Below are 13416 nucleotides of genomic sequence, written 5' to 3' on the forward strand. Positions count from 1 at the left end.
TTGAAATATCATTTTAGAGTATGTGTAGACAGCTGGAAGAAAGATAGAGATGAATTTATTTTTCTGAATATTTTATATTGTTTCTATAAGAAAACAACACCATAAATTGATGTGCAAATTTAATCAGTTACTTGGTACTATGTAACAATAAATAGGATTTGATATTTAGTGTTGTAACTTTAAATTTTTTCTTCCTTTAGAATTTTAAATCTTTTGAGTATGTAAATGAATTATCATTTATGTCTTAGATATTTTACTAAATTTATATTTTTTCACTTATTTTCCATGAAGAGTGCTATTTTATCTTTATTCAGAATTTACTGATAAAAGCTCATAGTTCCCCTTAGAAATCAGTTTTTCATTGTAATGATTATATTACACCGAAATTAATAGCTACTGTTTTGTAAGTTAAAGTGTTCATAACAGTAATTTGTGGTGTTTGTCATAACTTAATATACTGCTGAACTAGATTAACACTAAATTATCCTGAATTTAAACTAAAATATTATAATTGAAAATACTGCTATACTAACAAACACTGAAAACAGACATCCTTCATTTTGTTTTTAAAGGAAGAAAAAATAGAAATAAGACCTATTGATTTTTCAATCTTAATAAATAACCTATAAGTCTCATTTTTTATTTTCTATTTTGTCTTAGGTTGAATGGACCCATATTACCTTAAGCCTCAAATCATAGTTGATGTTTGATTTGTCACTTTGGTACAACAATAACCAGGTGCTTACAACAGAATATTGCATGTGATTTGTTTCCACAAAAGTGATACGAAAATCTTGCTAAATCAGGAAACAAACCATATGTAACATTCTTTCATAAGATTTAAATATTCTCATTTCACAAATTATCATATGTATTAATAAAAGAAAGGATTGAATCTAGCTTTTATTTTAAAAATAACCTGTGTACTTTGCTACATGTGAAATTAATGTTCCCCTGAATGCTATCCAGAAGATATGCTGCAATAAGGACTGAGGACTAAAGAGATAGAGGTAACAGTTGCTTAATATCAAATTTTAACAGCTCTCAACATATTTTAGTAACAATATCCCTTTTTAAAAACTTCAGGTGTAGCAGCTCACTTGGACAATTATTTTTGTATGAATCTGTAATATGCATTCCTATACCTACTCTGAGTATGGAAAATGATTTTATCAGAAGTTTAAACCCTTATTACTTGGCAGTAATTGCCTTAAAGTCTATTCAGAGAAAAAAGAGTGTTATAAGGAGTTTGAAATTCCAGTTGAAACTGTTTTCCTAGTCCATTCATTAAAAAAAAAATCATTATTTTGACTATACATATTATCCAAGACCAGATTACATCTTCATATCTCTTTTTAAGGAAATTCATGTGTTGCACAAATTTTCTTTTCATTATCACAGGCAATGCTTATCTGGAATGCAATTTGTAAATAGGATTTTTGTCTTTACTATTAAATATTAGAAGATATTCACTTCTGTGAACTTCAGTTTTCTGCAAAAATTTGAAGGGAAAAACATGTGGCTAATTATAATATCAAAATGGCTCAGTGATGACATTAGATACCTACTACATATAATTTAATTTTCCACAAATGAATGCATAAATACAGTACAGTCTAGCTCTTCAATTTTGTATTAAATATATGTTCCCTAATATATTCTGTCAAGGCAGAAAAGGTCAGGATTTTTTTAATGTATCCCACTATATTATATATATATATATATATATATATATATATATATGTAACTAATTTAAAAAGAGTGCTCCTAATGCAAGCTAATTTAGACACCTGTTTGATAGCTGTTTTCATTTTCATTAAAAGCTATTCACTTTACCAACTGGCCAGATGCAAAACAAAAATTACCTTTTTCAGTCATCCATTTTGTATTTCTGAGGGAAGTGCTGATAGTATCATATGATGTACAGTTTACTCTAGAAATTTTAATTGACAATGCTTTTGTTTACAAAGTTAACACTCCTTTCCATACTAACTTTGAGGACAAAGAACTTTCCATTCTCTCTTTAGTTCTAAATATGATGGTATCACTTTCCTAATGAATAATATAATTAGATATAGTTTATAGAAATATGTTCTAGTCAAAATTTCAGACATGAACAGTGGAAAACTTGGACAGCCTCATTGAAAAAGAAGACTTATATTTTTGGTTGTGAGCCTAGCCTTTAACAGCTTAGTCACAAAGGACCCCCAATGGAGGAGCTAGAGAAAATACCCAAGGAACTAAAGGGGTCTGCAACCCTATAAGTGGAACAACAATATGAACTAACCAGTATCCCCAGAGCTCATGTCTCAAGCTGCATTTGTAGCAGAAGATAGCCTAGTCAGCCATCAGTGGAAAGAGAGGCCCCTCGGTCTTGCACACTTTATATGCCCCAGTAGAGGGGAAACATCAGGGCCAAGAATTAGGAGTGGGTCGGTACGGGAGCAAGGGGGGAGGTGTATAGGAGACTTTTGGAATAGCATTTGAAATGTAAATGAAGTAAATACATAATAAAAAATCGGAAAAAAAAGAAAAGAAAAAGAAGACTTAATATTGCATTTTGGTTCACCTATGTTTATCTGGAAGGAAAGAATAAAGTGGCACAACTTTCCAGTGATATAAATAATGACTTGAAATATTGCCCCATTATAGAAAAATTCTAGTTATAGTCAATAATATCTTCCTCTCTAGGAGAAAAACTTGAAACTATGTTAAATAACTTAGGTGTTGTTAGTTACAAATAACTTTTCTAACAGTACAGTTTAAGTAACCTAGCTTCTCATATTATTATAATTCAACAGGACTTGCTTTATTTTAAATAATATTACCATTAACTAATTTTCTTGTATGGAGATTTATCTACCATGATTTGTGCAATAAGATATAGACAAAGATCTAAATTGAATCCTTAATTTTTTTTTTCCTTTTGCACATTGTATTCTCTATCAGATATGTAGTAAGCTATAAAGATGCATTTGTGACATAATGAAGGATAATTTATGGTCTACATTTATAGAGTTTTACCTTATTTTTGGTGCACCATTCAAGCAGATTTTTTTAAATTTAATTTTATTTGTAATTCTGTTTTTACACTCCATATTCCATCCCACGCCCCCATCCACCCTCCAACTGCTCCATATCCCAGACCTCCTCCCCAGTCTATCCCATCTCCACATGTATGCCCCCACCTCCCACCCCATCTGACCTTTTTAAATAATCAATTAAATTAATATATTACTTCCTAATTGAGTAGATGATATCTGATATATAATAATAAAGGTTAGAGAATCCCTGCATAAAATATGTAAGACTTTAAATATTAATTTTATTTGTATTTTATGTGTTACATTACTTATAAAGTATATTTATGATTTGTGTCCATTAGAATATATTACATTCATTTTTATATTAAAATAATATTTAGAATACCATGTAATATATTCTGATTATATTTACTCTTACAACTCTTTCCAGGTCTACCTTGACTTCACTTACAGCCCCACATTTTGTCTTTATTTTAAACTCACTGAATCAAATTTGTGCTGAAAATATGTTCTTTCATGTGAAGTTTTCCATTTTTCCTTAAAAGAGCCATATCCCCAAATAAAACTAACTCTTTTTTCCCAGAAACTATCAATTGCCCTTCGGTTATGGATGGGTTTTCATGCATAATTCCCTTCTTCAGGCTAGAGTCTTGTCTGTCTTAGATTTGTGCAGTTCTTATGCATACTTATTCACCTACTATGAACACTTATGTACACCTGCTCTACTAGTGAAAATACTGTTTCCATGTAGCCATCTACCAATTATAGTTATTACAGTATTTCCATTTTGCCATTTATAGTTATCCCTGAGAATTGTGAAGAAAGTTGTGATATAGATGTTTCCTTTTGGACTAAGTATTCCACAGTCACTTATTTTCTGCATCCCCTGTGGCAAACACCATCTACTGTGAAAAGGAATTTCTCTGAAGAGGGTTGAAAAGTATGTGCATTTGTAAATATAGTGATTAATCATTAACAGTCATTTAACACAATGTATACTTATCAGAATAATTGAAGGAGAAATTTCTGGTTTCTTTGGAACCTTAGTTGTTTCACGTGATGTTTTTCTGGAAGCTGTCTTGAGAGAGGATGTTTTTGCTGAAACAGACATGTAAGAGGGCATTTGATGTTTTTCTGGAACAGATGCTTGAGAGAGTATGTGATGTTACTTAAGAGTATAAGTAGAACCCAACAGAGAGTGAAAAGATGCACTTGCACTGCTACACCTACACAGATATGCAGACCCTAAGAGAACACAAATGCCAGCACAGCAAAACTCTCAACTCTCAATCACCACAGATGAAGAATCCAAGATACTCCATGATAAAACAAAATTGAAACAATATTTTTCTAGTAATCCAGTCCTACAGAAGCTACTGGAGACAGCTTTACAGATTGTTCTTTCTGTGCCTGTTCTGCTTCAGGCAGCTTTCTCTTTCTATTATAAAAACTCTCTGGTTACCTCATCTCTTGCAGATCAAAAGCTCAATCTTTTGTTTACATAAGAGTCCAATCATTATCTGATGACTTGACATCAAATGTTTTCCATTTAACTATTCAAGGTTTCCTTCTGAGTATCCATTAATCAGGATTCCATGAACTTAGTCCCTTTATTCTTAGAAAGAGACAGAAAACACATCCTTTAAACATTGCAAAAGAATTCAGAGATCTGTTTCCCTTTGTTAAGCACACACACAAAAAATAAGCTAGCTTGGTAGTATCCCACCCAGAAATTACCATTCCACACATGCCTTGGTCTGGACCTAAACGCCCTATGTCTCATGTAGACCTTAAACATAGGAATCTCTGACAAGCTGGCTCATAGTACAGTTGTCTCTATTTTCCTAGGTCGATAAAGCCCCTCATATAATTTGTATTACATCATTATATTTTACATAGTTGAGAATTATTATGTTTTTGAATTAATGTTTTCCATGCTCTTTCCCACAGACTTAAAGAGATGTTCTGATGGGCATAGTACTCTATAATTTTGTTGAGACATTAGACACACCCTTACCTCCTGGAATCCTATTCTCTGTGATTATCAAGGTAGAAAGGACATTCCTCACACGAGGAGTGTGAAATTATGTACATTATTATACAAATTATACAAATAATTATAGAAATTATACAAATAAGGCTTATGCCCACGGAAACCATCAATAAACATCAATAAACATGGTGGTCCATGTCCTGTTGGCTCTGTTCCATGAGTGGGAACCTTGTTACACTGCCCCTACCATGGCCAGTCCACACTTGGTAGTAAACCAGATACAAGTGGGAAAGGATACAGACAAAGTATCTTTATTTGCAGATGATATGACAGTATTCATACATGACCTTAAAAATTCCTCTGGGAAGGAAAATGTCTGGGTACAAAATAAAGTCACAAATATCAGTATCTACTTATATAAAAACAATAAACGCCCTAAATAAGAAAGACTAATAACACCTTTGATAATTGCTTCAAAAATATAATGTCTTATGGTAAATCTAACTGAGCAAGTTCATATCTGTGAGAAAAGAAGTTGAAGTATTTTTTGATCCATGATTTTAATACTTTTTGTGTTCCACTAACTCTCAGCCTTAGGCATTTACTACATTGTTATTTTCCTAAATGTAATACTTTATATGACATTTTCCCATTCAAAGTACTTTACTTAACATATTCACCACTAAGCACATAAAACAGTTGCTTATTGATATACTTAATTGTGACTCTTTTTAAAACTGGAGGCTACTTATTGTGGCAAACCATTTTTGTAAATGTAACATTAATAAAAGTTGCATTAATTAAGTTTCAGATACTTGTTAGTAGTCATCTTACCTAATAAATGAGAGTGAAATCTAACTTTCTAAATGAATCATGCATTGCAAAAATAATATGAGAAAAATATAGAGCTATAATATCAATAAATATATTGATGTTAGTATATATTTTATATATACCTATATATAATCACAATATATGTCCTTTTATAATAATCAAAAGATTTAAGTCCTTAATATTCATCCTGTAATTGTCAGACTATTTAACTTTAATATTTTTGAATTTTTCTTCTTTAAAATCTAAAGTTCAATAAGCAAATTAAGTGTTTGAAGAACCAAATCTGGAATATAAAGATATTCACAAATATTAGATTTTATTTCATTCTCTTGTTGATATTTTATACTGTAGTTGTTAAAATGACTTCTTACTTTGAGTCCTCCTTCTTTAAATGGAAGATTCAATTTCTCTGGGGTTAAATTCCAGTTGATGATTTTATACATTGTTTGACACTCATTAGTGGTAATCTATATCTACCTCATAATCCCATTTCTTCGAATTGTATAAAGACAGTCTCATACAAAATAATTATTTCTTACACATGTAATTTTTCTTATCATTGTTTAATATGATACTTAAATTAATTATTTTTCAATAAAAAAAACAGACAGTGCCATTATATACGAACCTAACGATTCTATAGCAAATATTTAGGGACACTGGCATTTGAACAAAGTGCACAATTGTAGTTACTATAACTATTCCATCAGTATCTCCAAAATAATTTCCTTTGTTCATGTGTCCTTTTTACTGTTGGGACCCAAAACTAAATTCTTCATAATAATCTAAGTGAAAAAGATGACTACCAAGTCTTAAGACATAAAGTTGGACCTCCTACCCAATCTGACTAAGTGCAAATGAAGGTCACCAACAATTACCACAAGATGATCCAGACATGATGCAAACAGCAGATGTCATAACCACAAGATGTACTTTTAGATATGATGCTTCCCTTTGTAGCTGCCAAGGAAAATTACCACTGTTTCCCCCTGCCCTTCTGCCCTTCTGCATAAGGATTATTTCCCCTTTGATCTTTTTGTATAAAAACTGCAAGTTTTGCTGAATACGATGAGACCTTGACAAGATCCAGATTGACTCATGTCTTTTCTGTGCTTGGTTTCCATTTCTCTCTCACCCCCCATTTGGTTTTCAGGAGCATTCCCCTCGAGACCCACGAATAACTGGACCTTCGGGATGGGTCATTTTACACCCTTAAGTTATTTGAGGGATTTAATATTTACAACAAATTATGTTAAACATGTAACTCTTTACTGATACATTTTCTATAGTACTCAACTCAAATAGCACACTTCTCAATGAAAATGATTTACTATACATACATTTTAAAATATTAAATAGAACTTTGTGATATTCCCATTTTTATGTTTATTAAAAATAGAAAATATTTTGGTACATGTTAGGTAAGTTATGTTGAATGCAGTAGTTGGCAAATTATTTTAATTATTTCACTTATTGTTTGTGCACTATTTTGATCAGATTCACCATCCTATACTCCTACCAAGCAACTTGGAAATAAATATGGAAAGGTAATATAATGATGCAGTTCAAATATCCCACATATGATGTTGTCTAAGATATTTTCTGAATATGTTCTGTTACTTTGTCATTATAAATATCTAGAGACTTTCTACTCATAGAAGGAAAGGTTGCAAGAAAACTAACCAGAGAATATCTTGAAGGTTTGAATTTAGTTGTCCTATTGTGCTGAAAATAGTGACCAATTTCACTTTTAGATTTATAATTAAATTGTATAATCAATGCAGAAGATTTTAGAGGATAGAACTAAAAGATTAGTGAATAGTGTACATCTGAGCCCTTTCCTTTGGTGGTTCTCAACCTTCCTAATACTGTGACCCTTTAATAAAATTCCTCATGTTCTGGTGACCCCCAAATTAAAATTATTCCATTACAATTTCCTCACTGTCATTTTGCTTCAGTTATGAATCATTATGAAAATATATTATATTTTATTATATATTATATGTAAGAAATCTGATGTGTCCCCCAAAGTGATAGCAACCAACAGGTTGAGGGCTGCTGTCTTAAGTGCTACAAATATTTCTGGAAATCTTCATGTGTTCAAATTCCCAACTTCAGGCTCTTGTTTGGATTTTGTTTTTCAGGAATCTATGACTTTGACATTTTCCTCCTGACACTTGTTGAATGTTTCTTGGGCTGTCAGTTAGCCCCTCCTCCTTCCTAAATATTCTTTTTCAAGTGTCCAGGGCTTTGTTATTGTTGTTTAGTCCCCCTGAGGTTAACCATGATGATCTGTGTGACCACAGTTTGGGGACTGTTTTTTGTAGTCTTGTGGGCACTCTGTGTCTACATACCTGTTAATAATGGCTTACCCTTAATTGGAATAAAGTAGCCAAATTTTCATTCAGAGCAAGAGGGTCCTTTCAGATCCTGTATAATACATGATAGAATGCCAAGTTTGTTTGTTTGTTTGTTTTCTCAATCATCTGCATATGTTGCTTAATTTATATATGGATAACATAATTTCCAACAAATATTTTCTATATTAGGAATACTACTTTCCTAATTTTTAAGGGTTTAAATAACCTTTATCATTCATTTTTGATCTCTGAATTTCACATTATTTAGTGTTCTGCATATTATTCAACTTCTCTTTTACTGACGTTCTTGTTGCCATGTTTACCAAATGACAAACTTTTTAATGTAATTTCCCCTTGTGATATTCTAGTTGTAGTTAAGTAGTCAATGTCATGTTGTTCAACACATTACTGAATATTCTTTTCCTTTTCCTCTCTGTGCTTTATTATTTTTTTTTCTTAAGTTCGATTGCAGCATGATCAAAAGTTTCTCTGGTCTCTCAACAATTGCTGAATACTCCAAAAACATTCTATGTTCTATACAATTTTCATTTTAAATATTCTGCCTGGTAATTTTTATCATGCTTTATGTTATCTTCTCAATAATTTTGTTTTTGTTCAAGTAAATATTTTATCTTAATTATGTTTGCATGTCTATGCTAAAGATTCCTTTCTAATAATTGCAGTATCTCTAGTTTTCTGGATCTATTCAAATTGATTCAGATTTCTCCTTCTTGATGATCACATTAGTCTTGTTCATAGCTGGTGATTATTTCATGTGTTACGTACATTTTAACTTAATAATTGTGATTGAGTAGTTTTTGTATTTGCTTAATGAGTGCTCAAATTTGTTTTAATATGGAATTAATTAGAAGTAAGTTATACTTTTGTTTCAATATTATTATTATTTATTTGGAAGTGTATAAAATAATACATTCTATCGTAATATTTTAAATGTAGCAGAAGGTTGACTATGGAAGATTTATTATACTGAATGACAAAGTCCAATTACTCTTCAAGTTAAAATATAATCTCTGACATTTTGATAAAATATTTTGTCTATTCACTTGAAATTTTAGTATCATTAATTACTTATGAATTAGGGAATTATCAGTTTTGCTTTTTCCTGCCTATTAACATTTTTCAAAATATATATGTACAAATGGTTGTTGAGCATGGGGAAAGGATGAGATAGGGGGTTTTCAGAGATGAAACCATGAAAGGAGATAAAATTTGCAATGTAAATAAAGAAAATATTTAACAAAAATTATATATAAAAGAAATTACACCCAATAAAAAATTAGACTTAGGTCTCATATTTAAAGTGACTTTAACCAACTGGGTGATGTGTTTTCTATCTGCAAATACCTTGACTCTGAATTTGATTTTCTTTAATTAAGTGTTACCTTGGCCTCTCTAAACTGTCTCCTTATTAGTGTTTTGTTGCCTTGATGATCTGGTTTTGGTTGTCCTAATTTGTAACATTATTTCAATTAACAGAAGGCTGGAAAATGAAATTGTGATAATTATTAGTATAAAGTTTTTTCTTTGAATATATATAACCTGTGCTGTCTATTTTCAATTCTTTTTAAAAATTTTTTAGATATTTTCTTTATTTACATTTCAAATGCTATCCTGAAAGATCCCTATACTCTACCCCACCCTGATACCTTACCAACCCACTCTCACTTCTTGGCCGTGGCATTCCCCTGTACTGGTGCATATAAAGTTTGCAAGACCAGGGGGCTTCTCTTCCCAATGATGGCCTACTAGGCCATCTTCTGCTACATACGCAGCTAGAGACATGAGCTCCAGGGGTACTGATTAGTTCATATTTTTGTTCCACCTATAGGGTTGTAGATCCCTTCAGCTCCTTGGGTACTTCTTCTAGCTCCTCCATCAGGGGTCCTGTGTTCCATCCAATAGATAAATGTGAGCATCCACTTCTGTATTTACCAGGCACCGGCATACAGCCTCACTTGAGATAGCTATATCAGGGTCCTTTCAGGAAAATCTTGCTTGCATATGCAATAGTATCTGAGTTTGGTGTCTGATTATGGGATGGATCCCCTGGTGGAGTACTCTCTAAATGGTCCATCCTTTCATCTTAGTTCTAAAGGTTGTCTCTGTAACTCCTTAAATGAGTGTTTTGTTCCCTATTCTAAGGAGAAATGAAGTATCTACACTTTGGTCTTCATTCTTGATTTTCTTGTGTTTTGCAAATTGTATCTTGGATATTCTAAGTTTCTGGGCTAATATCCACTTATCAGTGAGTGCATATCAAGTGACTTATTTTGTGATTGAGTTACCTCACTAAGGAAGATATTCTCCAGATATACCCATTTGCCCAAGAATTTCATAAATTCATTGTTTTTAATAGCTGATTAGTACTCCATTGTGTAAATGTACTACATTTTCTGTATCCATTCCTCTGTTGAGGGATATCTGGGTTCTTTCCAGCTTCAGGCGATTATAAACAAGACTGTTATGAACATAGTGGAGCAAGTGTCCTTATTACCAGTTGGAACATCTTCTGGGTGAGATATGCCCAAGAGATATATTGCTGGATCTTCCTGTAGTACTATGTGCAATTTTCTGAGGAAATGCCAGACTGATTTCCAGAGTGGTTGTACAAGCTTGCAATCCCACCGGCAATGGAGGAGTGTTCCTCTTTCTCCATATCCTTGCTAGCATCTGCCTTCACCTGAATTTTTGATCTTAGCCATTCTGACTAGAGTGAGGTGGAATGTCAAGGTTGTTTTGATTTGCATGTCCCTGATGATTAAGGATGTTGAACATTTTTTCAGGTGCTTCTTAGCCCTTCGGTTTTCCTCACTTGAGAATTCTTCATTTAGCTCCGTACCACATTTTTAATAGGGTTATTTGAATGTCTGCAGTCAACTTCTTGAGCTATTTGTACATATTGTATATTAGCTCCTATCAGATTTTGGATTGGTAAAAATTCTTTCCCATTCTATTGGTGGCCTTTTTATCTTATTGACAATGTCTTTTGAATTACAGACACTTTGCAATTTCATGAGGTCCCATTTTTCAATTCTTGATCTTACAGCACAAATCATTGCTGTTCTGTTTAGGTATTTTCCCCAGGCTTTTCCCCACTTTCTCCTCTATAAATTTCAGAGTCTCTGGTTTTATGTGGAGTTCTTTGATTTACTTAGACTTGGACTTTGTACAAGGAGATAAGAATGGATCTATTCACATTCTTCTACATGACAACCACCAGTTTTGCCAAGACCATTTGTTGAAAATGCTGTCTTTTTTCCACTGGATGGTTTTAGCTCACTTATCAAATATTAAGTGACCATAGGTGTGTGAATTCATTTATGGGTCTTCAATTCTATTCCATTGATCTACCTGTCTGCTGCTCTACCAGTACCATGTAGTTTTTTTTTTTTTTTTTTTTTTTTTATCACAATTGTTCTGTAGCCCAACTTGAGTTCAGGCATGGTGATAAACCAGAGGTTCTCTTCTTGATGAGAATAGTTTTTGCTATCCTAGGCTTTGTATTATTCCAGAAGAATTTGCAAATTGCCCTTTCTACCTTGGTGAAGTATTGAGTTGAAATTTTGATGGGGTCTTCCGGTCAGAAAAGCACCGGGGTAGCTAGGGCGCAGAGTCAGCTGACACTCGCCAGCTACCCACAACACCTGCCACAGGATCTTAAGACTTCTGGTGAGTGGAACACAGCTTCTGCTCCAATCCAATTACGCGCGGGACCTGAGACTGCATTAGTTAGGGAAGCAGAAACTGGCCTGAGTAGGGCCACAGGCCTCATCCGGCCAGAACAGCACCAGTGTAGCTAGAGCACAGGGTAGGCTGACACCCGCCAGCTACCCACGACCCCCGCCACAGGATTTTGAGACTGCTGGTGAGTGGAACACAGCTTCTGCTCCAGTCCAATCATGCGGGACCTGAGACTGCTCTGGTTGGGGAGGCAGAAATCCGGCCTACGTAGGGCCACAAGCCTCTTCCGGTCAGAAAAGCACCGGGGTAGCTAGGGGGCAGAGTCGGCTGACACGCAGCAGCTACCCACAACACCTGCCACAGGATCTTAAGACTTCTGGTGAGTGGAACACAGCTTCTGCTCCAATCCAATTGCGCGCGGGACCTGAGACTGCATTAGTTAGAGAAGCAGAAACCGGCCTGAGTAGGGCCACAGGCCTCATCCTGCCAGAACAGCACCTGGGTAGCTAGAGCGCAGGGTCGGCTGACACCCGCCAGCTACCCACGACCCCCACCACAGGATTTTGAGACTGCTGGTAAGTGGAACATAGCTTCTGCTCCAATCTCTAAACAGTGACAACGACAACAACTAACCCCAGAGATTACCAGATGGCGAAAGGTAAACGTAATAATCTTACTAACAGAAACCAAGACCACTCACCATCATCAGAACCCAGCACTCCCACTTCACCCAGTCCAGGGCACCCCAACACACCGGAAAAGCTAGACACGGATCTAAAAGCATATCTCCTGATGATGGTAGAGCATTTCAAAAAGGACTTTAATAACACACTTAAAGAAATACAAAGGAACATTGGTAAACAGGTAGAAGACAATAAAGAGGAAGAACAAAAATCCCTTAAAGAATTGCAGGAGAACACTGCTAAAGAGTTACAAATCCTTAAAGAAAAACAGGATAACCTAATCAAACAGGTAGAAGTCCTTAATGAAAAACAGGAAAACACATCCAAACAGATGATGGAAATGAACAAAACCATACTAGACCTAAAAAGGGAAGTAGACACAATAAAGAAAACCCAAAATGAGGCAACACTGGAGATAGAAACCCTAGGAAAGAAATCTGGAACCATAGATACCAGCATCAGCAACAGAATACAAGAGATGGAAGAGAGAATCTCAGGTGCAGAAGATTCCATAGAGAACATCAGCACAACAATCAAGGAAAATGTAAAATGCAAAAAGATCCTAACTCAAAACATCCAAGAAATACAGGACACAATGAGAAGACCAAACCTACGGATAATAGGAGTGGATGATAATGAAGATTTTCAACTCAAAGAACCAGCAAACATCTTCAACAAAATTATAGAAGAAAACTTCCCAAATCTAAAGAAAGAGATGCCCATGAACATACAAGAAGCCTACAGGACTCCAAATAGACTGGACCAGAAAAGAAATACCTCCCGACACATAATAATCAGAA

This window comes from Mus caroli, unplaced genomic scaffold, assembly GCF_978045245.1.
Source record: "Mus caroli unplaced genomic scaffold, Mus_caroli_1 scaffold_5, whole genome shotgun sequence".
Classification (NCBI taxonomy): domain Eukaryota; kingdom Metazoa; phylum Chordata; class Mammalia; order Rodentia; family Muridae; genus Mus; species Mus caroli.